General features: G+C 51.3%; 1 protein-coding gene across 2 annotated transcripts in view; it reads left to right on the plus strand.

Moving 5' to 3' along the window:
* The first annotated feature begins 2,399 nt into the window (after positions 1 to 2,399).
* The window catches only part of LOC121465803 (serine/threonine-protein kinase PAK 6), a 33,396-nt gene continuing 11,597 nt past the window's right edge, over positions 2,400 to 24,198 (plus strand). Inside the window, exons 1-4 of one of the 2 annotated variants that reach the window (XM_041679203.1) lie at positions 2,400 to 3,162; positions 3,926 to 4,007; positions 9,576 to 9,636; positions 16,165 to 16,259. The gene's annotated coding sequence lies outside the window, so the exon portion shown is untranslated. The remainder of the gene's footprint in view (positions 3,163 to 3,925; positions 4,008 to 9,575; positions 9,637 to 16,164; positions 16,260 to 24,198) is intronic. The other variant, XM_041679202.1, reaches the window with a different exon arrangement.

The raw sequence follows: 24,198 nt of genomic DNA on the forward strand, positions 1-24,198 counted from the left end.
GTATTTTAACTACTCTTCATAACTTGTGGGTTCCCATGTTAGTTTTGTATTCTGTATTTGAAATTTTAAACTCATGCTTATTTCTTTAGAGTTTTTATTTTATGTATATAGGTGCTTGCCTGCATATTTGTGCACCATGTGTGTGTCTGGTGCCCACAAAGGCCAGAAAACGGTGTCAGATCCCCTAGAATTAGGTTTCAGGTGGTTCCAGTTGCCGTGTGCGGCTGGGAATCAAACCTGGGTCCTCTGGAAGAGCAGTCAGTGCTCTTAACCACTGGGATTTTTCTCCAGTCCTTCTTGCATATCTTTAACTTTGTAATTTTAAAACTAGAAAAATATGCTCGCTCAGTGACAATTTCAAATAATGCAAAAGTTAATTTTTTTTTAAGTAAAAGATTTACTAGGTCCCATCTTGGGGGAATAGCCTGAGCATTTGTCGCTAAACACAGATGTAGCAATATCTTTTACCTTTCAGCGAACACGAAGTGCTTTTCTCATTGGCTTGCAGCAAGTAGATGTCTTTCCCCTTAGTTGGCACTACCATCCTTACCCCACATACAAACAGATATAATTTTAAAATTTTATTTTATTAGTATTCATTATTATTAGTGTGTGTGTGCATAAATGCCAGGGCACACATGTGGAGGTCAGAGGATAATCTCTCTCCTTCCATTGTGGGATTTGGTGCTCCAATTAGGGTTGTCAGGTTTGTGTGGCTAGCACCTTTACCCACTGAGCCATCTTGCTGGCCAACCCCATCCTTTTTAAGTATCCAGGTACTTGGTTGCATTAGGAAGCACCCTCTTATATTAGTCAATCCTCTATTTGTGAACCTTATTATAGCTTCCACTTTTTTTCTAATCACAAGCAATACTAATATATTGGGAAGGTGACATTAGATTCTAGCAGGTTTTGTAGCCTAGGCTAGAGGCTCCAACTAACAGTAATCCCCCTGCTTCTCAGTCTTCTGAGTGATGGAATCACAGGTATGATCCATCGTAGATATGCTTCTGACTAAATCTGCATCTGCCTGTGTTTCAGACCCTATATGTATCATTTATAACTGTTTCCTCACAACTCTATGTTGAAGGACCAAGAGGAAATGCAGAGGTCTCCAAAAGGAACTGCCTACCTAATTAAAGGGGAAATGTTTCCTGTTGGTCCCTGGATGATGTTGGTGCTTTGATTCCATGATGTGGGGACTGAATGTGCAACCTGAGACCTTTGCACAGACAGTGGCTGGGACTCAGAGCTTTAGAAGATTAACTTGGCGAATGGGTCCATAAGGTAGAACAATAAACGGTGTAGACCAACCAAGAAGAAAGCAGATGTTCACTGAGCTCTCCAATCGAGTCCCTGAGCCAGGAACTGTGTGCGCTAAATCCCCACAATCCTGCGAGGCAGGTGAAATTGTCTCCATTTTATAGATGATGACATTGAGGTTCAGTTGGTTAAACAGCATGCCAAAGTCACTCAACCAATGGACTGTGGAGCTGAGATGTGACCTCCAGAAGGAAAATTTGGAGCTTAGGGTGTTAGCCAAATTTTAGGAAAAGGTTAAGAACGGATATTCAAAAACAATATGTACACCTTAGTGCCATCTTGGACGTCAGGTGGTTAGAATCAATTCCCAGTTCCCTCCTGTCCGCACTTGGGGGTCTAGGAACAGGTGTTGGCCACTGTGGGGTGAGTTGCCCACAATGGAACAACTGCTTCAAAGGTTTGAGACCAGCCTTCACGGGATTTTAGTGGAAGCCACGGAAAGGAGGTGTCACAATGGGGTGATGGATGGGAACAGGGAAAAGACGAACCACTGGCTAAGACTGGAACTTGGGCACTTCACAGGTGGACAGAAGAAAAATGGCCGGTGCCGGAGGCAGGAGGCTCAGCCAGAGCTATCCAGAGAACCAGCGGGTGGGCATCCTGAAAGCCCAAGTCTCCTTTCCAGCCAGTGCTACTCTTTCTAATCATGGGAGGGGCCTGCAGAGGCAGGGGAGAGAGGGAGGCTGGTACCCACAGGGCTGAGTACTCCACCGCTCATCCTCACCCTTTTTGCCCTTTAGGACAAAACCAGATGAGAGTCAGTAAAGGAGTGTGCGTTCCAGCTGTGGCCACGCCTGCCAGGGCTGAGACCCACAGCTGCAAACCTAGAGCAGGGGCGGGAGAGGGGGTGAGACTTGGCGCTGAGCCAAGAAGGTCTGGCTTCTGGGGAGCAACGGTGACTACATTAGGCTTCCATGAGCCCCACCCCTCAGTCCTTCTTCGCCCTCCCCCTCAGCAACGGAAAGCAGCGAGAAACGTGTTTTTATAAATAGCTCCAGCCCCAGCTGATTTGTAAATTCAGTGGGTTTTTTTGTGTCAATGACATCACCCTCCTCCCCATGGCAACCCCCGACGATATCAAAATTGCCAGGCAACGTTGGAGCTGCTCGCGCCCTAAAGGAGCAGGTCGCTGCCTGAGGATCTAATGGAGAAATCCCAAAGTGAGCTGGGGTGCACGGTGGAGGAGGGGCGCTCCGCGGCCGGGGCTACGGGGCCCTGATCAATCGGCCAGAGGAAGGCGGGAGAGGCTGCTGCTTGCTCCATAGCCAGGACACGCTGGAGGCTCCACGCCAGCTCCTCCTGAAAGCAGCGGCGGACCACAGCAGGTGGGGGGAGGGCACTGCTCTGTTCCTGACGTACCGGGAGCAGCAAGCAGCCATCCAGGTGACTAAGCCGGCCCACCGTCACTGAGTCACCCACCCGCCTTGGCTTTTCTTCCTTCCCCCTTTGCATCTGATTATTTGGGGAGCTGAAAACTTGGAGGTGTACCTGAGGCCCGCCCCTTCTCTAACTCTCCCCTCCCTGCCTCGGCTTGGAGGAAGATGGAACTCGCTGGGAAGCTGCCACTACCCCCTAAGGACATGGAAGGCACGGAGGGAGCCAGAGGTGCCCAAGGAGAGACCGCAGCTGGCAGAGTACAATAGCAGACATGGTGATCAGGCTGCCCCTGTGTCCTCTGAAGGTGCTAGAAGAGAAGGGGAGTCTGGTCCACACCGACTGGAGTCCTCCTGTGCTAGCTTTGAGCTCACCTCTCAAGGGGATCTTCCTGTAAGTGTGTGGCTTCCAGGACCATTGGTATTTGGAAAGCAAGGCTGGATTGGCATAGGCAGGCCTGTGCAGGTAGGTGGCTCTGTACTGGGTGTGGACCCACGTGTGTGAGATGGTGAGGGTGTGTCAGAGTGTATGTGCCCAGCCAGATCTGAGAACAGCGGCTGGTCAGCTGAGAGCTGGGGATGGGGGGCTTGATGGCATTGATCCTGCCTGATGCTGGGCGGGTCTAGTCTTGAATGCTTGCTGGGGAGAAGGGATTGCTCAGCAAACACATGGCCTGAGCCCACTAAAGGACAACTGCCTGCTCAGGCCAATCCTTCCTGGGTCCACAAGACAGAGACATGGCCAGATGCAAGGTAGGAAGTGGTCCGGAGGCCTGGCCAAGCGTGGGAACTAAACTCAGAAGGCTTGGGGGTTGCAGGCCCATCGCTCCATCTTCCTGACATCCCTGGCACTCGGGGAATACCTTCCTAGCAAGCTCTTGTCACTCTCCTGTGCAGAGCTGGTCGTATGTCCCCTGCTAAGCTCATAAACACATTTAGCAAGCAGGCTACTCTCCAGGTCTCAGTTGGAGGTCACTCTGAAGTCCTGGGGTCCTCTTACAGGCATGCCCCAGTGTGTGTCAGGCAGAGGGGTGTGGGCCCCCTGCCTCCCCCACACAACTGGCAGGCTTTCAGGCACACCGGTGAGTAAGCTGCCACAGGGAGGGAGGTTGTGCCCACAGAGACAAGATGACACCAACCAGGAACCTTCCGGAGAAAAGAGGCTGACAGAGACAATCGCTGAGGTTTTTCTTTTTCTTTCTTTTTTTTTTTTTCTTTTTTGCCTAAAGGTAGAGCAGCTTTCGGGCTTCAGACAATCACCAGTCTGCGGTGGGAGAGGCTGAGGCCCAGTTGCCCGGAAGGAGTGCCAAGGTAAGGTTCCCACTGTGGCAGCAGGCTCTGGATTCTTGAGTTGGGGACAGGGGGTCCATATATTGAGGTTGCTCCTCACCTAGAATAGAGATGCTAACTCCGTGTTCACAAAAGAAGCTGTGAGGTCCTGGACTAAAGATTCCCAAGGCGGCTTCCGGCTTGCCTCCACTCTTCAGGTAGATTTTGAAACAGCTCTGTGGGAACTGACTTCAGCCTCTGGGCTTGTTTCTGCAGTCCCTGAATTTGCTTCCTGTTTTCTCTGGACTGAGCTGGGGGCTACCAGGACTCCTTCCAAGGAGCCCTTCTCACTTGCCCCTCGTGGAGTCACTCCACAAATATTTATGGTGCGCGCGTCCTCTGCCTACTGGATTCCTGCTCCCTATTGGTGCCCTTTCCCTGAACTTAACCTGGCAGATTGACTCTGAAAGTCAGCAGAAGGCCAGGGCTAGGGGCCTGCCTGTGTGTGTGTGTGTGTGTGTGTGTGTGTGTGTGTGTGCTAGTGCTCCCCTTAGTCTTGTCTGGGCTCCCAGCCTCTGCTCAGGGTTCTTGGCTGGTAGGCTCCACCAGGCCCCAGGACCTCTCAGGCTCCTAAGACCCAGGCAGCACAGCCTCTGGTGTGGAATACCAAGGTCAGAGAATCCTGCATTTCTGCTGGGGTTCTGGTGGGGGTCTTGCCCTAAATTCGTTCTGATGGAAACTGAGTTCCCAGGGTGGGCTTGGGAGCTCATCTAGTTAAGACTGACGATTAGCCTTTGGGCCAAGAAGAGTCTCCCTCTGTGGGCAGCTGTACACACATTTTTTTTTTTTCTGGCGGTTAAGTCCAGGAACTCTAATGACAAGGACACCAGCGCAGTTGGCACAAAGAGCAAGCCCTTCTCGAAGTATTAGATATGGGTGGAAACTCTGAGCCCATGCAGGGCATAGAGGAACTACATAATCTTTCCGGTGACCCCTCCCCCCACATTACATATTGAGTACGTTTGGGATTTGGCAAGCATAGGGAAGGCACAGGCCAGTGGGATTCCAGGGTGCTCTGTGTATCATTCTGCAGGATGACCAACACTGTCCCCTGTCCTGGGAGACCGTAGTGTGTTCTACACCTGGCTCCAGGACGAGGAAAATGAGCTGGTTCTGGAAGTGCTTCTCGCTTCCTCCCAAAAGGTGACTCTTAACTGTGGGGTCCTTCTGGTCTGCAGAGCTGAGCAGAAGCCAGTGCCCAGCTGCGGGCAGAGTGGCAGATGCTGGCAAGAGTACCCAAGTGAGCAGTGGGCCCTCAGGGAGGCTTGGCCAGAGGTAAACCTGGGGCAGAAGCCAGGCCATGGGCAGATGGGAAGGCTGCTGGGGGTTTCAGAGGTTTAGTAAAGGCTCTGGACTGGATTCTGGTCATACTTGTCTCTATGGGAGTTTTTCTGCACAGAGGACTGGCAAAGCCAGCCAAGAGATAGGCCAAGATCCTAGAAAATGGTCCTCCTTACCCACGTGACCCAGAGAGTCCTCCAATGAACTGAGTCTCCCTTGCAGAGGCAGAAAGGGTTCCTGGGAAACCTGTGGCTGGAAGCAGAGGGCTCTTCCTAGCTGCTGCCATCCAGACTCTCAGGGGAAAGAACCAGCAGTACAGTCGGTGGTCAGATCTGGGCAGTACTAGGGTCCTGCAAACCTTATTATCAAGCATTTTGTAGACAGCCTTGAAAAAGAGCTCATTTCTGTGAGTCTTCTGGCATAAAGGAGCTAGCTTGTAGCTTGGGGCAGAGCATAGGAAATGGAAAACACCTTAGCTAAGGTTGACCTTCCTGTGTGTGTAAGCTATGTACATGACCTGGGAGGGACCCCTCCCCTGCCCCCTCCCCACTCCACTTCCATCATGAGTTAGACCCTGGGTACAGGAAGGGATAAGCAGAGAATTAGTACCAAGGAGATGAAGGAGACCTTGTCTTTTCTGCCGTTCTGTCTGTTATCACAACACAATACATACAGCTAAGTAATTGGCACATGATGGAACTTTATTGGAACTACAGTTCTGGAAACTGGGAAGTAAGTCCACAGTCAAAGGGCTGACATTTAGCAAAAGCCTTGTGCTGAATGTGTCATCGCGTGGCAGAAGGCAGAAGGGCTACACACACGTCTACAGTACACCGTGACGAAGGTATTAATCCACTCACGAGGCTGGCACCCTGGTGACCCAAACACCTCTCAACCCTGTTGCATCAGGGGTGGCCAGAGGACTGTGGCCTCTGGCAGGCTGTGGGGTGCAGTCAGTTCTTGTTCCTGCTCACTGGCTTGCATCTAGTGATTGCCTGGCTACTAAGTACCAAATCCAGATGGCTGGAAGAGGGAGTGGAAAAGAGAGAAACAGGGCCTGGGGGAGTTTGCAGGCAGTAGAAGGATAAAGAGGGAAGTTTGGGGTCAAGGCCACGAGGAACCAGCTGAGCCACAGAACCAGGTTGCAGCTGGGTGGTTTTGTCCTCTGCTGGGCCCTGGTCTCATCCCTGAAGTTGTCACCCATGAGTCACCCATTCCAAATACTTTATGAACTCGAGCCACTCCTGAACTAGAACTTCATAAAGTACCTCCTACTAAAACAAACAAACAAACAATAAAACAACCCTATGTTATGAGTGAACACTATCAGAGGAGGCAACCCTTACCTCCAGGTCCAGGCAAAGAGTGCTCAGGAATAAGTCAGTCAGACCTCGGATGGTGTCACTCTGCAGTGAGGAGCGCGTACCAGGCCTGCATTGCTGCTTCTGGTAACTTGGGTGAATTATTTCACATCTCTTCTCCATTTCAGCTTCCTCTCCTGACCACAGAGATAATTAGCACCTGTGGGCTAGGGCTGTTGAGTGGGTAACCATGATGGTTCTGCCGAGACCATCAGAGGGGCAAGGTGCTGGCAGGAAGAGACCCACCTTATTTAGGGGACCCGAGAGAGGGTTGCTGGGTGGCTGTGGAAAACGCTCCCCTGAGAGAAGCCGAGGCATCACAACGCTGATGGACCCAGGGCCAAGAGAGCTGGGGAGAATAGCAATACCAGATCCATTCGCCCCTGGAGCTGATTGTGTGCTCAGGCCCTTTAAGGATCCCCAGGTGACTGGTAACAGTCCCTTCTGAGGTACAGGGTTGAGTGTCCTGAGGATTTGGAGTGGGTTGTGCCCATGGAAGGGATGGAGAGGCGAAGTGGCCAAGTTCCACTCCTCTCTGGGCCTGACATCTTTTCTCATAGTGGCGGCTGCTGTTTTTTTAAGAGCTGTGTACTCACCAGCCCTGCCTGAAGCGCAAAGCTTGAAGCATGCAGAGAGGACCACTCTGACAAGTGATGAGATGCTCAATCCCAAAGACTTTTTAAACCTTTCTTACCAAATGGTAATTCGTCATAGTAATTTAGAAAATGTAGCACCCTGTTCTGATTTCACCCAGACCACGATAGGTTTTTGTAGGCTGGGAGAAGTCATGTTAAGTGCCCTCTCTGGACAAGAGGCCGAAGGACCTCAATCACAGCAAAGGAACTCTCATATGGGTCAGTAATATCTACCAAAGCTCGTTATGGCATTGTTGCAGTGCAGAGACCCAAGAATTTACAGAGGGATGCTGATGACCATTTTTGGACAATTGGGACTTTCCTGGGGCATGGATTTCTGCTAAAGTCCTATTTGATCAGCAAATCAGACATTGCTGTCCCGGGATGTAGCTCTGGCTAAGGAGGAAGCATTGTGGCTGGGTCTTACCTCCTGACTTCAGGCTGCCCAGAGCTTGGAAAGGCTTCCCTGAGCACTCAGGAAGAGGAAGAGCAGAAACCTCAAGTCAGCTATGATTGCTCTGGCCTCTGATCCTCCAGTGCAGCAGGAGCCCAGCCCACACTCCCCTAGGGCAAATAGCAGCAAACCGGTCACCTTGCTCAAGGCTGCCTGCTTGGCACAGGGACTCCCAAAAATCAAGGCAACAGCAGAGTTAAAACCGGGAGGACTGGTTCTGGAGTTTGGTTTCCTGGCCTGGAGCATCTCCAGCTCCATTTGTTTTCTTTCAGCTTCAAATGAGGCATCCTTTGAAACTGTGCAAGAAAGAACTGAGGTAGAAGGAGCTAGGGGACCAGTTATACCACAGCCATGCGGCCAGGCCAGAGTACGCATTGCCCAGGAGAGGAAGGGACCACCCATAAATGAGTCGGCCCTCTTCGATGCTGCCACACCTTCAAGAAAAAGGAGGTTCTCTCACAGGGCTTAGTTCTATTCTCATTGATTTATAGGTGAAAGCAAGCTCAGAGAGAAAAAGTGGGTCCTGAGGTCACCCAGCTAACTAGAAACCCCACCTCCCTTGACCAGCAGCAGGCAAGAATGGCCCGTAGCTTGATGATTTCGGGAGAGGTGGCTCAGCTGGACAGTGTGAGGCTGCGCAGGTCCCTATGCCTCCTCTGGGCATGAGGGTCTCACAGGGGCCTGTGCTCTGCCATCTGCATTCTGCTCAGTGTGGAGCTTCAGTCTGACCTGTGCTTATGAACCAAGTCTTCCCCAAGGACAGACATCATTCCTGGCACTAGGCCACTGACCAACAAACAGATCTAACTAATCTGTAAATGGATTGATTCAAGTTCTGTGTGTCCCAGGTAGTATCACAGGCTGAGAATACCTTAGGCCACGAAGGGGGCAGTGATGGGTGGATCTGGAAGTGAGAGAGTTTGGGCAGAGGGAAGAGAAGGCGTATGGAGAGATGTATCTCAGATCGCCTTTTCACCAGTATGTATTCTCCTTTCCAGCAAGGAGAGTGTGTGTGTGTGTGTGTGTGTGTGTGTGTGTGTGTACCCATGAGGAGGCCAGAGGTTGACAGTAGTGTCTTCCTCAATTACTTCTCTACTTGATTTTTATAGAGATTTAATTTTATATGTATGTGTCTGTGTATGGGGATGCCATGTGTGCGTACATGCCAATGGAGGCAAGAAGAGAGGGGTGGATCCTCTGGAGCTGGACTTACAGGCAGTGCTGAGCCACATGATGCGGGTTCTGGAAACTGAACTTGGGTCTTCTGGACCCTGGAGCTCACTATTTCACCTGGCCAGAGAGCCCTGGCGGTCTGTCTCCTGTTCACCCCAAGAGCTGGAGATGTACTCTGTGCTTGCCTTAGCTAGCTGGCTTTTTGATGTGGTTTCTGGTGGGGGAGAAAGTATGGATTCAGGTTCTCATACTTACACGGCATGGACTTTGCCTACTGAGCCATTTCTTTAGACCTGAGGAAGGAATGCAAGTGTGTAGCTGTCACCCTTAGAGGTCAGTTCCCAGGAGGAGGAGGAGGGTGGTCCCATGTCAGCAGATCCGAGACAGGCAAGAAGACTTTAGGGTAGAACTTCTTGGAAGGACATGTCCAATGTCCATAAAGGAGGGGTGGGGCAGAAGTGTTAGCCCATGTGAGAGGTGGAGCCAGACTCACAGAAGTGGAGCAGGAAAAGCAGATATTCAGGACTCTATGGAAGCATGTAAGAGAAATGTGGTGGGCACCGCCTGGCTATCCACCAGCTAAACAGGGGCCCAGGAATGGGTGTGGTGATGGTGTGATCAGGACCCACCCTGTCATTGTTCACAGGAATATCCCAGTAAGCAAGCAGGAGCTTTGCCCACTGGAAAAGGAAATACCCAGAGAACAGGTAAGGACAGACCTGCCAAGTGGCAGTTAAGCAAACCATGTCTTCAAATATCAACCCAGTGGCCAGAGTGCCCTAGAACCCACACCGCGCAGACCCTGTGGTGTGCATGCAATTACACCTACGTATGGTCTTCTCTTCCAATAGTTGGGGTGGTACTTGATTGGGGGGGGGCAACATCATACTCCCTCAGAAGCTTTGGTCCTCATCTGGCCAGGCACAGGTCTCCCCCACCCCCATACCATTGCCATCTGTCCCTCCCTGAAAGTCAGACCCAAGGATGCCACAGTCGTAACCCTGCCCCAACCTCAGACCTGGGGCAACAGAGGGAAAGAGGATAATGGAGGGGGTCTATTCAAGGGGGCTTCCAGCTGTTAGTTCAGCCAGTAGCAGTGGTAGTCAGAGAGCTGAAGTGACAGCCAAAGGCATTGGATGGAACTTTGGGGGCCATTACAAGTAGAGCCCGCAAAGCAATTGTGGCAAGAAGATATTAAATGAATCTATCATGCCTCTACGGCGAGAGTCCTTGCTGTAGAGACAGCTTTGCTCCCAAGCCTTCCCAGGCTGGCTCAGCTCATCATCCATGTACCCGGGAAGAGTGCCATGGTCTACAGAGAGGCCTGTGTTCCTGCACGGCTCATCTTGGGATATCAGACCCCCTTGGGAATGTCTGGCTAGCTGAACCCCCTCCCCATGCCAGTTTTTATTTGGGAGACACTCTAGAAAGGGTCAGAATTTGAGAAAAAGCAGCCAGAAAGAGACTGTTGTGGATGAGGCTGTCTCCTTCTGCTGAGGCCAGCATACACCTGAGCTCTTATTCCATCATCAGATGGATGAGTGGTCCCATCAGGTGGGCACCCATGGACTCTCCCAACCCCAACTAGACCACAGGTAGGGCCAGGGTTCTTTTTCTGGGCAATGACATAGATAGATCTGTTGAATCATTTGAGTATCAGCAGGCAGTAACTTTATCTTCTGGAAGAATCCTGGGATTCTGCTCTGCAGCAAACCACAATGGACTTGACTGCTCTTTATGGAAGGTGTGTGGATACACTGTGTGTGTGTGTGGTGTGTTTAGCCTCCTTGCCTCTTTATCAACTGTGTTCCCTCAGTTTGGAGGTACCACTCCTAAGGACCCCTTTACCCTAATGCTCATCACTTTACCTTCCCAAGGGAAGAGAGCAAAGTTTCCCCATCAAGAAACCAAAACTGAGTTTGTGATAAACATCTATAAAGTCCAAGGGGCTCTAGTCCTGCAGGAATCCATGGTTTCTACAGCTAGACCCTGTCTGCCTCCTCCTGCAGGCGGGCCCAAGGTTCTCCTCCAACTCATGCTGCCAGGCCCTTGGAGATATGCCCTGGGCTCTTGCCCCATCAGCAAATGAGTATTGTCTGCCACAGAGAGGCTTTTTCCAGGACCAACCCCAGAGCAGAAAGAGACAGGTGTGGAACATCCTAGAAGCGAGGAATGAAAGCAGAAATCCTCCAAAGAGTGCCCGCTCCTGGGGCAGGGAATTGCAGGAGCTCCTCCTTCCCCTGCCTGGAGTGTTGGCTGCCTGCCTCCCCAGCAGCCTCTGAATGTGAGACTCAGGTTGTCAGGCCCCTTTTGGTCTGTGATGGACAGACAGCTTGAGGAGGCTCTGCAGGCAGGGTGCTGACTCATGACCATTGAAACCTAGTACTTGGTTCCTCACAGGGGATTCCGTGACCACCTTAGCCTTGCATATACAGTAGTCCTCACGCCCTAACTCAGATCTGGAGTGGAAATATTCCAGGTACCAGACTCACCCTTCCTGCAGAGTGGTGTAAGCTGGCCTCTTCCCACTGCCAACTGTTCAGACTGCCCTTGGCCTCAGGGACTTCTGAACTTGAGGTTAAGAGAACTCACCGGGAGTCATATGAGTGTGACTCCTCCACTCAGTAACCGGCTTAGGCCACAGGCTGCTGTGCAGGACACCACAGCTATGCGCCTAATATGCAATGCTGGTTCTCATGGTTCTGGAAGCTCAGAAGTCCAAGGTTAGGATGCCGGGAAATCTGGTGTTTAGTGAAGGCCCATGTCCTGGTTTATGAGTGGTTGTCTTTTCACAATACCATCTAGATACTGGGGCTAACTCTGGTGCTGCTTGTGTAGAACACTAATCCCATTCATGAGGTTTATGGTTTTTTTGTTTGTTTTGTTTTGTTTGTTTGTTTGTTTTTAGAGTACAAAGCCCATGCTCTGGCAGCTCCAACAAGCTAAGCTCAGTCACCTCGCTGGTAATGCCAATTAAAGAAAGAAGTAGTGGGGATTGGGAGTGGGGCAAAAAAATATCTATTCAATATGGTCACATAGGGAAGAGGAACAAAAGAAGGGATTCAGTGACACCCCCTACCCCCGCCCCCCCCTCCGGCAAGTCCATCTTCAGGAGCGCAAACAGGTTTAGCTTTAAATAGAGGACAGGAAGTCTGTATAACTCCCTAGTCCTAGGCAAGGTGTGGTTCTACCATTAGGTGCCCATCTTTGTCTCACCATATCCTGCGAGGTGGGTGGATAGGCTGTCAGAAGTCTGTGAAGTCCCTTCCTGGGAGGCAAGTTCTGGCTGGCACCGGAGCTTCAGCTTATCCCTTCCCTTAGAAAGGAATTCAAGCAGAAAATCATGATTCTTTGCGGTTCGCTATCTCATAGATTGCATACCTTGAAGGGAGGGGCGCAAGTGTTTCTCATTTTAGAATATTTCCCTGCTAACCTGGAGAGATATTTTGTCCTTGGTGGGTGCTTGTTTGTTTCTGGAGACAGTTTCTCTGTGTAGCCCTGGCTGTCCTGGAACTCTCTCTGTAGACCAGGCTGGCCTGGAACTCACAGAGATTCGCCTGCCTCTCCTGGGGGGGGGGGCGGGCTGGAGTTAACTACCACGGTAGTTACAACGGGCCTTAAGGTGCTAACCACCTCTGACACCTTGTCTCCTAATAACCTTCTTATATTGGTGATTAGATAGATCTCAACATGGGATGGGTAAGCGTGTGCGTGGGTGTGGGGGACCCATGCATTTGCGTTACAGCAGGAATTAGTCCTTTCTTAGCCACCCTGTACCTCAGTTTCAATCACCTGTAAAGTAATAATAATGCTATGTTAATAACTTCCACCAGGGTTGTTTTGCAGACAGAGTGAGGCAGGCAGCATAAGCTCTTAGCTTACACCTCAGGGCTCCACCCACAGGAAGCGTTCAGAAACTGGAGGTGTGATTACTCCTGATAGGGGAGAAGGGGCGTCCACAGATAGGAAACTACACTGAGTAAGGGAGCTTGTTAGCAAGCTCCTGGTTCCCAGGAAGCTTTTCAAGTCCTGAAGAGAAAGGTGCAGAGACGGATAATGTGTTTGTATTTCTAAACCACAAGTTGATCTATATCTTTTCTCTTTGGCCCTAACCTGGGCGCCCAGCCCTGGCGGTACCAGTCAGATGTTACAACAGGCCCGACAGCCACTGGCTGAGATTGAATTGGGAAGTACTCACCCCACCCTCTGTGCCACCCTGAGGCCCTTGAAGACTGCGCTGGCTGGCTGGCTGGCCAGTACTCCAAGAGTCTGTGTTTTTCTCCAAGGCCTGATGTGTGGATGGCAGTACATGAACTCCCTTGGCAACAGACCTATGCCAGAGACCAAGTCTCCTCAAGGGAGCGCAGCGCCTGGCGTCCCATATCCTTGGCTCCACAGTGGAGGAAACAGGCCTAGAGCAAGGTGTGTGCACACTGGAGGCAACGCTGTCCTTCCGACTGTTGCTAGGACTTTCCTGCTCTCTCCTCCGAGGCAGGGTTGAGCTGGACACGGATCAGTGTAGCCCAGAGAAGAGGGAAAGGCACAAGCCAGAGTCAGCCACTCAGTCTGTCCTGCATATCCCAGTCATCTCGACCGACAGGGCATCATCCAACCCAGTGAGCTGAACCTTGGGTAGAAGCAGCGGAAAAAGGAAAATATAGAAACAGGACTTGATGTGATGAGCAGTCCCCTAGTGTAGCCGTGTACTGAGATGGAAAGTTTTTCTCTAGGAAAGCTTACTGATAATCTGGTTTGGTTAGCTTCATCGATGGAGGAGTCATTACCTGCTTGGTCCATCTTGTTTGGGAGGCCCTGCCTTTCTTGAGGCCTCAGGCCCCAATTCAGCTTCCACGGGTGGAGGAGAGACCCGGTGTTTTCTAAATCTATTCCCTGTAAGAAAAGGATGAAACTTGGTTAATATCTACTCTGGGATGTGTCGACCTTGGTTCAAACCAAATTAGGTACTAGTTGATTCCTGGTAATATGCTAATGTTTATATTTTATTGTAGTTTAACAATTCAAATTAATGCTTAGAGCTATGGTTTGGGCATAAAAACATATTTTACTAAAAGATGGTAATTCACATGTACACTTGTGGATCAGTAAAAAGTAATTTAGGGTGTTGATTCTAGATTCAATGCTACATTTCCTTCCAACTTTGGTTTGCAGTTCATTTCAAATCCACAGCAACCAATCTTCCCCCTCTCTCTACACAGCACAACCTCCTTCTCATAGCCAATGTCAGGCAAGTACCTAGGCCCCGGGGTGACTGATCTATGGGGAAGCCATATTGTGTCACTTCAAGGAACTCAGGAAGCTTCCTGGCTGGCCAAGAGGGAAGGGCTTTGCTCATAATGTCCAGAGAAAAGAGAATCACTTAGGAAAGACTGAGAGAGGAGGAAGGGAAGACAGAGCAAGGAGCGAACAGACATGGAATGTACAGATGTGTGGGTCTGGGAGAACCCGTGATCAGCTGCTGAAGCTTCCGCGCCCCCTTCCACAGCACACAAGGCTGGCACCATTGCCTTCTCCAGTACAATGAGGGTATGGAGATCTGAGGTGCAACCACGATAGGTTTAGAGTTTTGTGGGGCTGTCGAGTTCCCATAGATCATCTTTATTCAGGTTGGTGGGAGCCCTAGAGTAAACTCCAGGGGAGCAACCAAGCCCACAGTGCGGTGACTTATGCAGAGACAGCACCAATACGGCTAAAGGAGCCCTAAAATAAACTCCAGGGAAGCAACCGAGCCCACACTGCAGGCGACTTATCCAGAAACAGCACCCACATGGCTAAAGAATCAGTGAACAAAAATGTGTGGCGAACATGATGTCAATGAAAAATCAAATTTGAGATACCCAGCAATGGTGGCAAAAGAAACAGTCCTGTACTGCTCGGTGTCTTGTGTCCCCTGTCTGTGACTGACACCAGCAGTCACCTAGCCCGTATATGAAGCAGCCATTTGGGTTCCAGATGTCAGCATTTCTAAGCTAGAATCCCCTCAGCCCTCAGAGAGTAAAGTTCTCTCCAAGGGTCCAAGTGAAAGACAGCAAAGGTCTTTCTTTTCCTTGTTTGGGGAGGAGACAGACAGGTGGCTACTGCCCCTCCCTCAAACCAGGTAAAGGGCTCTGTCCCGCTGGGACTTCATCGTCCAGTTTCTGGGTGCCACGCTGCTGGAAGCGATCTCTACCCCCTCAAAATCCCTTTTCTGTGATCTTAAAACCACAGAAAGTTCTCAGGAGTAAGTCAGGGTGACAAGGAAATATCGGAATTCCTTTATATCCTGCTCTCTTGCCTGCACAAGGAAAGGACCCGGGAAATCGCGGGGCGGGGGAACTTGTCCAGACTTGGCAAGCCAGTCAAGGTGCCCGGTTTCAGGACTCCGGATCGGGCCCTGAGAGATGTGCGAATGGACACAGGTTTTACAGAGTGGGCTCAGGATCCCAAAGTAGGCGTCTGCGAGCAAAGGCGCGAGCTGATTGCTCAACAGCCGCTCAGAAGATAATTCAGACCCTGGCTTTGGGGCCGCGGGGAGGTCGCGGCAGGCAGGCCGTGGTCGGCGGGGCTGGAGGAAGGCGGTGGGCACGCTGTCGGTCGTCGGTCCTTAGGCCGATCCTGGAGTCCTTGCGCCTCCAGCGATCTCTCCGGAGCTCCCGCGCTCTGGGCGTCCCACCTGAAGCCACACCCTGCAGTCCAACTCCGCGCCAGGTGAAGCGGGCGCCGCACCGACGTGCCGCGGCCCCTCCTTGCCGTGCCCGCGCCGAGGTCCCTCCCGCGGAGGGCGGGCCCGGCTCCCGCGGCCTCTCGGGGCTCTCCGCGGCTTCCCGCTTGGCAGGTGAGTGTCCCGGGCGCCGCGATGGGTCAGGGATCCCGGGACCGGAGCGGGGATCAGGACTCCCCAGGGGACTGGCTGGACTGCCCGTGCCCCGAGTTCTCAGTCCCCGAAGTTTGGGGTTGACCCGCCGCGGGACCTAGGGGCCCTTGGGTGCCGGCTCGCGGACTCGGCGACCCACCTCCGCGTGAGCGCCGCGCGGGACGGAGCATGCGGGGACACTGGCGACCTCGGAAGCGGCGCTGCGCCTCCCCTCCCCCACCCTCGCCAGCCCCACGGTCTGCAGTTCAGCAGGCACCCAAGTTCGTTCGGGGAGAGGTGCGGTTCCCAACGTCCTGGACTCCAGCCAGTCGCAGAATCTGCAGGGACACTTAATTACATTGATCACCGTGTGCTTCTCTCTTAGGCCGGCAGAGGAAGGTCCTGGGATCTTCCCTCCCCTTCGTGCTCTAGAGAGCTGACTGAAGAATAGTGAAAGGCGAGGAGAGAAGGCCACAGGAGGTGAGTGAGGGGCCTTATGCTCCAGACCTTCCTGGGAGGTGGGGAGGTAGGTTGGGAGGGACAGCGGGAGGGCAAGGAGTCCCCTTCCATGTACTGTTAGACAGTGGCAGTGACCCAGGGAGGTGCCATTTCTCAATCATAGAGCGTGCCTGATAAGTCATTTGCAGCCTCTTGCAGCACATGGTAGGCCAACACGGCTTCAAATGGACCGCCCAGTCTGGCCCAACCTGGCCCAGCCTCTGATGTCATTAGGTTTGATAACTGGCTGAACAAGGCAGTGTCCCATAGCCCAGGTTCACAGAATGCATGCTTAGAAAGAGGCCCCAGGCAAGGAGGACAGCAAACCTAAGTTTGTGCTGCCCAGTGCAGGAAACCCTGCTAAATATTCCAGCTCTTCCCACACTCAGGGAGTAGCGTTCGGTTTGGGGTCCGCTACTGGGATCACTAGGAACTAAGGCACAGAGTTCCTGGGATGTATGCTATATCCTCTGTATTTTGCCATATTCTAGTGCTTTTTAGGTTCTTCTGGCTTGTTTTTCTATGCGAAGCTGGGGAGGGCTCCCCAGTCCATTTCTGCCTATTTTACACTTGCTGTGTATAGGACAGAGGGCTGAGAACACATCGGTTGAGACCCAAATGGAGGTGGGTTCAGACCTCCACTTGACTGTTGACTGTAAATGTCTGTAAAGTGGGGCTCAGTGTAAAGTGGGGGTGATAATGCTCCCCTCCTAGGATAGCTGAAATGTGAAACTGGAATGGTTTACGACCAACAGCTTAGGAGGCCACCTCACCAGCCTCTGCCTACAAGAGTTTAAGCTACTTTGAGCTGGGGACTTTTGAGAAAAGAGTGGTCCACTTGGCAAGATTATTATTGTTTTTTTCTGAGGGTAGACAGACATAAAACCAAGGCAGAGGGTCTAAGGCAGGTAAGCCACAGGATATTCTAACCCGCCACCTCTAGCATGGGGGAAGGGACCATTTCTGGAAGGAAACCCAACTTGACAGATGAACAGGAGGAACATCTGTACACGCTACATGCATTCTCGCGTGTTCGTGGCCTGACCTGAGATATTGTTTCCTTGGGTACTTCTGGGACACTAGGAGACTTTGACTTTGACCCAAGGTAGCTGTGGGATAGGACAGGCTGTTTGCTGTCCCTGGGTGCTCCTCATGGTGGGAGAGCTTGGAGTTGGAGAGACTTTGTATCCCATCTTACCATGTACAATTGAGGAGAGATTTTTTCCAAGCCTCAATTTCTCTACCTGTAAAACGGAGCCCAGAATAACTGTACCAACCATTAGATTCAAGAATCAAAAGCACCTAGGACAACACCTGACACATGGCAGGCATTACACGTGTGCCCTCTCTTTCTTCCTTTTCCCTGATGCTCGCCATAGGACCAATAGTGGGGCATGGTGGCATATGACTTTAATCTCAATGATTGGGGGTGGGCAGAGCAGGAGGATCTCTGTGAGTTTAAGGCCAGCCTGGTCTACATAGTGAAAACAGGACAGGAAAAGAAAAAATAAATAAATAGAAAGGTCCAGCAAAGCTGGCTCTGCCTATCTCACAGTGTTTTTGAGCATAAAGCAAGGAGGTGAAAACCGATCTGGAAAGTTAAGGACTACAGGAATGTAAAGTCGTCTTGTGGCCGAGAACTGCTGAGGTTCTTCTGGAAAGGTTCTGAGGATCAGGGCTTCTACACGAAGTCAGTTGAAATAGGACAGCAAGAAGGGCCCTGGCCTGTAGCGCTCTTAGGGAATGTCGCTCTTCAGCCACCTTAGCGCCCCGTGCCCAGGCCAGCCCATTGCTGTTCTCCAGAAGCAGCATGGGAAAGGACTGGGTTTCTAGGTACAGCCACAGAGGTCAGAAGGCTGGGCTGCTGTGAGCAGCTGCTGGACCACAGCACTGTTAGAACGGGCTGGAACTGGGCCCAGACAAGACCCAGGTCAATATTGACTATCCTCAGCTGGCTAGCCTGCTCCTCGGCCTCTCCCTCAGTGGGAGTGTTGACATAAGCTACTGAATGAGCTTCATCGTCGTATTCTTTGAATCAACACCCCAGTATTCTTCCCCTGGCATTCTCTGGGGCCTGTGGTGTGGGAATGGTATCAGGGTTTGGACCCACTTCGTCTCTCTGGGTCACACAAATGGGGTAACAGAACCTCTCTGTCCTGCTTAGTTCTCTGAGGCCTTCGACACCTCAACACTGTGGCCCTAGGCAGCTCCACAGAGCCAGAAGGCCACAGAGTCAAGGGCTCTGGCTGCAGGTAGCAATAGCATAAAGCAGGTGAAACTTCCTCCTGTGTGGTTTGGGAAGTCAGAATAGGGTGCTGGGGTGGGGGGGCGCGACCTCGTGTGTCTCTTGGGGCATGTGAAGAGAAACACATGGGGGCCTGGACCCTTGTGGGGACTGAACAGTGAGGGGACCAGACAGGCCTTGGGGAGGGACAGCAGCTCCCTGTTGCTGACCATGTTTAAACAGAGTTCAGCCAGACCCCTCTTGGGGATGTCACGGGGATGGAAATCTGGACAGAGGTAGAGGAGCAGGTCAGAGGTTCCATGGAGCAGACAGCTCTTCCCCTTGGGCAGGCTAACTCATACATACCAGCATCTCCTTGGAAGGAACAAGTTTAGCATTCCCAAAAGTGAAGTCTTGTTTCCCAGGGTGTGCAGAGTCGGGAGTGGCTGGGGCATAATAAATGATATCATTTGACATTTATTTAGCAAACTCCAGAGAGTCAAGGCTGAGAAAATCTTCCTGGCCAACGAGACATCTTCTGTTCACAGAAATTTCTAATCAGGGGTGGGAGGCTGATGAGTCCCACAATTCCTCCTAGAGGAGAGGGGTGACGGGCCCACCGTGAATTACAAGGAAGCCATTACATAGGCCTACTGTCGATGTCGGTGTTGGGGCCCAGCTCTGCGGGGAGGCAGGGTCCTCTACAGGCCACACCAGGCCCAATAGTGGCAATGAGAGGAACATTTCTAAGCTCTGTAGCGTCCAGGAAAGTCGCCTCTGTCTTGTAGTACCATTTTAAAGTAGGTCCTTCCTCAGAAAATCTTGGGAAACACCACTTGGGTGGGACGGGGTCCTGGTGACTGAGTAAAGCCACGTTCACCTCAGGGTCTAGAACAGACTCCAAGCTGCTATACTTAGGCAAGTAATCTGGTCTTTGTGGCCAAATAATTCCTCGCCCCCATGACAGAGTAAGAGTAAACATTTCTCCTCACAGACCTCTGCATAAGCGTCATGTATGTGACATGCTCGGCCTGGAGCCAGAACGTCAACGAGACTCTCCTTGAGGGATTCTTACTAAATCACCCTAAAGCTCCCTGAGGAAGGACGGTTACTCTTCCTGACAGGCTGAGGGGAATGAATTCCTTCTCTTGTCAACAACAGACACAAGGGCTGAGACCTAAATATTAGGTCAAGGCCGCAGGCCCCAAGGTCCCTGCTGAGCCGCAGGACCCTAGACGTGAGCTGATAAGCTCACCCTGAGCCTTCTTGTGAGGAAGCTGGGACCTTACTCCTCTCTACATCGGGGGCACCTGAGCTGGGGGGTCCTCCACTGTTCTGTGAACCAGACTCCCAGAAATGGCAGGGATCCCACCAGCCTCATCCCCGCATCCCAGAGTTTGCTTGTATAAGTAACCTAGCAGAACTGAATCCAGTCTCCTCCCCAGGAGTTGCACACCGGTCCCTCGCCATACGCTTTTTCTCAGCCTGTGGTCCATTCTCGGAATCCCTTTAGCGAGCTAAGCATGTTTTCCTTGAAAGGCATTCAAGGTGTGGAAGCCACAAATCATCCAAAGCTGGGTGTGGCAGGGTAAGGTGGGTGAGCACATTGGACACTCGCTCCTGGTGAAAAGCAGGGCTGACAGGAGAAGAACTAACATTCAAGATAGGCCCCGAAGGGGATTCTCAAATCGCAGAGCACAGGAGACAGATGTACACCCCAAGGGCTCTGCTGTAAGGTCTGTGTCCGTCTCTGGCCTCTATTGTTTTGTCCTGGGTCTGTGAGGAGCCAGCATGCAGGCTGGCTATCTTCCCTTCTCCAGGAGCAGCAGGAGAGGGTGACCCTCTCACCCTCTAAGTGGACACCTGACCTGTTTTCCTTTGTCCCTGTGGAATGGTGACATCAAACATGGAACCCTGTCCACTGACTTGTGAGCCAAATCTCCTGTTGCCTCCCCCTTCCCCAGGGCCTTTGTTTGTCATACACGCTAGACCCTGGTCATCAAAGCCCCCAATGCAACCTTTTTTAAACATTTTGCCCTTCCCTTACAGAATACAAGACATACTGGTTCCATATAAGGTAAGGGTCAGCCTACACGTTAGAAGAGCCGTGCTTACCGGGGCTGACTCAGACAAGCACCAGGTCAGGTAGAGGGAAGAGAAGGCCTGTCCCTCTCACTTTAGACTTCCGTGAATTCTCATTAGGCTGTTAGCTGGGCCCGGTTTCCTGCTGGTGAAGACCTCCAAGAAGGAGCTCATTAGCGGAGCATGCCCACAGTGTAGAGGGGACACAGGGACAGGACTGCTCACAGTGCAGAGGGGACACAGGGACAGCCCTGCCCACAGTGCAGAGGGGACACAGGGACAGCCCTGCTCATAGTGCAGAGGGGACACAGGGACAGCACTGCTCACAGTGCAGAGGGGACACAGGGACAGCACTGCTCACAGTGCATAGAATAGACACAGGGACAGCACTGCCCACAGTGCATAGAATAGACACAGGGACAGCACTGCCCACAGTGCAGAGGGGACACAGAGACAGCACTGCCCATAGTGCATAAGGGACACAGGGACAGCACTGCCCATAGTGCAGAGGGGACACAGGGACAGCACTGCCCACAGTGATTGGGGGCACAAGGATAGAGCAAGGTACATGGAATCCGATCAGGGTTTAGTCCCCACCCCATATACATACAGTCATTTCCTGTTTCTGTGATCTGGGACAGACTCTGCCCGCCTTGGAGCCTCATCTAGATGGTGAATAAGCATTCCTTCTTCACAGAGCTGCTAGCTCTCAGAAGGGGCCTAACAGGTCCTCAAAAACAGCTTTTGTCTTTTCGGATTCTGAGACTCCAAACCCCTTGGACACTACAGTCCCTCTTTCAGTGACCCCAGGCCTGCGACTCCCGGAAATGTCATACCAGCTCTCCTCCCGCATTTACTGGGCAGGGCAACACTTCATCTGTAAAGCCTCTGCCAGGGACTGCTGCATTCCTGTCTGCCAGGCTCCCTGCCAGGGGAGCTTCCTTCTCTAACTGGTTTTGGCTGGAGTTATCCTTTCCAGCACTGGGCACCCCGCTCTGATCAGTCATGGGTCAGAGAGCAGGAAGGTAATACTAAAAGCACTCCTTAAACTCCATAGTGCATTCCTGGCCTGGTCTGGTCCTTAGCCAGCTTCCTGGCCTGCGTTAAAAAAGTGGAGAGGCCATCTCATGTCTGCCTGTTTCTACATCTGGTCTGAGGCCACAGGCTCTTCCTCGGGTGAGGTCTGTGAGGATTCTCTTTCTGCCTCGCTCGTCTTTACGCTAGCTCCTCTTACGAACAGAGGTGGACACAGAGGCGAAGTGACAGGTAAGATACGTGTGGCCCGATTTTATTGAACACCACAGCCTGGTGATAAATGCAGCAACTGCCCTCTCAAGGCTCTCGGAAATATGTGGAAAGAAAGCCCTAGAAATGGCAAGCCTTGACGGCCATTCTTAGCAGGGCACGTTGGTGTCCCAAGTGTTTCACTCATGGAGACTGGGCAACACTGGCTAACATGGACCACTCTTATGTTTAAAAATATTTCAGGGCCCAGAGAGATGGCTCAGTGGTTAAGAGTACGTATTGCTCTTGCAGTTTGGTTGCTGCCACCCAGGTCGGAGGGCACACAACTACGCAAAACTCCACTTTCAGGAGATCCAAGTCCTTCTCCTGATCTCTGAGGGCACTGCATTCACATGCGCAGACTGACACACAGGCACACATGCAAGCACACATGTAAAAATAAAACGTTATAAAATAGGTAAAAATATTTTGATCCCCACCTATAATTCCAGCACTTGGAAGTCTGAAGCAGGAGGAGTCACAGGAGGCCAGCCTGGGCTATGTCATAAAACCTCTGTCTAAAAACAAGGCTGTTTTCCTTAGAAGAATGGAAAGGCAGCATAGGAGGAAGCCCCCAGAGTCCCCCAGGCAAACTCAGCAGTTACTTTGGTGTATTTTTTTCCTACACGTGGCAGAGGTGAAATTTTAAGTTGATCCTTTATTCTTCCTGTTTCAACAAAGAAAACCTCGATGGTTTAATTTTCCTCTGGGATCCACGAATGCAGACAGGTTTGGACCCCAGCATGTCAGCAATTCCAGAAGCCATCGGACCTGGACCTGATATAGTCATCACATGAGACCAGGGAGGGGACAGCCAGACTGTGCCCTCCACCCCTGCACCTACCACCAGCGTGATGACGTTACCTTTCTCATGGAGGCTATGATCTGTATCTAATTAACGTGAGGGTGTGCTCTGAGCTCATTTCTTCAAGTTCATTTTTTTCCCCACATGGATATTTAATTGCTTTGGCTCTATTTATTGAAAAGATCATCCATTCCCACCACATTGCAATGTCACCTTTGCCATAAATCAAGCGACCTCATCCGAGTTGGTCTATTTCTGGATTCCTGCTTCTGTCCCATTGCTCTATTTGTCAATCCTTGTGCTGTTTCTACAGCATATTAATTTCGGCAGCTTTATGATAAATCCCAATGTATATTTAGTATAGTCCTCCGACTGTTCCCTCCGACTGCCGGGGCTATTCCTGGTTCTGTTTCCTGCACATCTTAGAACCAGTGTGTCAGTTTCTGCCACCAGAAATATGCTGAGCCTGAAATAAGACTGTAGGTTGATTTGGGAGTAACTGACATCTTCACAGTGTGAAATCTTCAACATATGAACATTCTTTAATATCTCTAATAATGTTCTACGGCTTCCAAGGCAAAGAGGTTTATTCCCGGGTGTTTGCTGTTTTTAATGTAAGATGATAATGTCATTTCCTTTCTCTCTTAAAATTCTATCTTTATTCTATTTTGCATGTGTATGTGTGTGCTGCATATATGTAGTGTACCTCATGCATGCAGGAGGCTACAGAGGTCAAAGGGGGGTGTCAAGATCCCCCGAAACTGGAGTACCGGGTGGTTGTGAGCTGCCATGTGGGTGCTGAGAACTAAACCCAGGTCCAGTTTCTCTGCAAGAGCAGCAATTTTTGTTTTGTTTTTCAAGACAGTTTCTTTGTGTAGCCGCAGCTGTCTTGGAGTTCACTCTATAAGCCAGGTTGGCCTTGAACTCATGGAGAGCCACCTGCCTCTGCCTCTCCAGTGCTGGAATTAAAGGCGTGAGCCACCGCTGCCTGGCCCAGTAATCACTCTTACCCACTGAGTCATCTCTCCAGAACCACTACCTCCTCCTCAAGACAGGCTATCTAGCCCTGGCTAGTCTCAAACTCACTGTGCAGTGCACTCTGGCCTTGAGTTCCTGATCCTCCGATCTCGTCTGGGATTGCAGGTGTGAGCTACTATGCCTGGCTCTGTTTCATTTTATATTGAAATTCAATGAACTTTTATTTATGTTGGCCTTGAAGACTTTCCAAACAAATTTGGTTGCTGCAGATTCTTCTGGGTTTTCTACTGTCACAAACACACTGTCTCAAGCACGGCTGGCCTGACCACACTTCTGATGAGTCCTAGTGGCCTTCCTTTAGGTCTCAGGTTTACCAATGTTTAAATGATTAGCTGACTGCTAAATTTCTGTCTCCTACCCAAAGCTCCACTGACTGCTGCCAACCTCCGTAATCCCTTGGGTGCTGGTCTTTCTCCTCAGGTTTCTCTGCTGCCTCTGGAGAGCTTGTCAAGGAATAGCTGTTAGGGTGAACTCCAGAAGGTATCAGA

This window comes from Microtus oregoni, unplaced genomic scaffold (genome assembly GCF_018167655.1).
Source record: "Microtus oregoni isolate MIOR12 unplaced genomic scaffold, Mior012 000031F_ref0000149, whole genome shotgun sequence".
NCBI lineage: Eukaryota > Metazoa > Chordata > Mammalia > Rodentia > Cricetidae > Microtus > Microtus oregoni.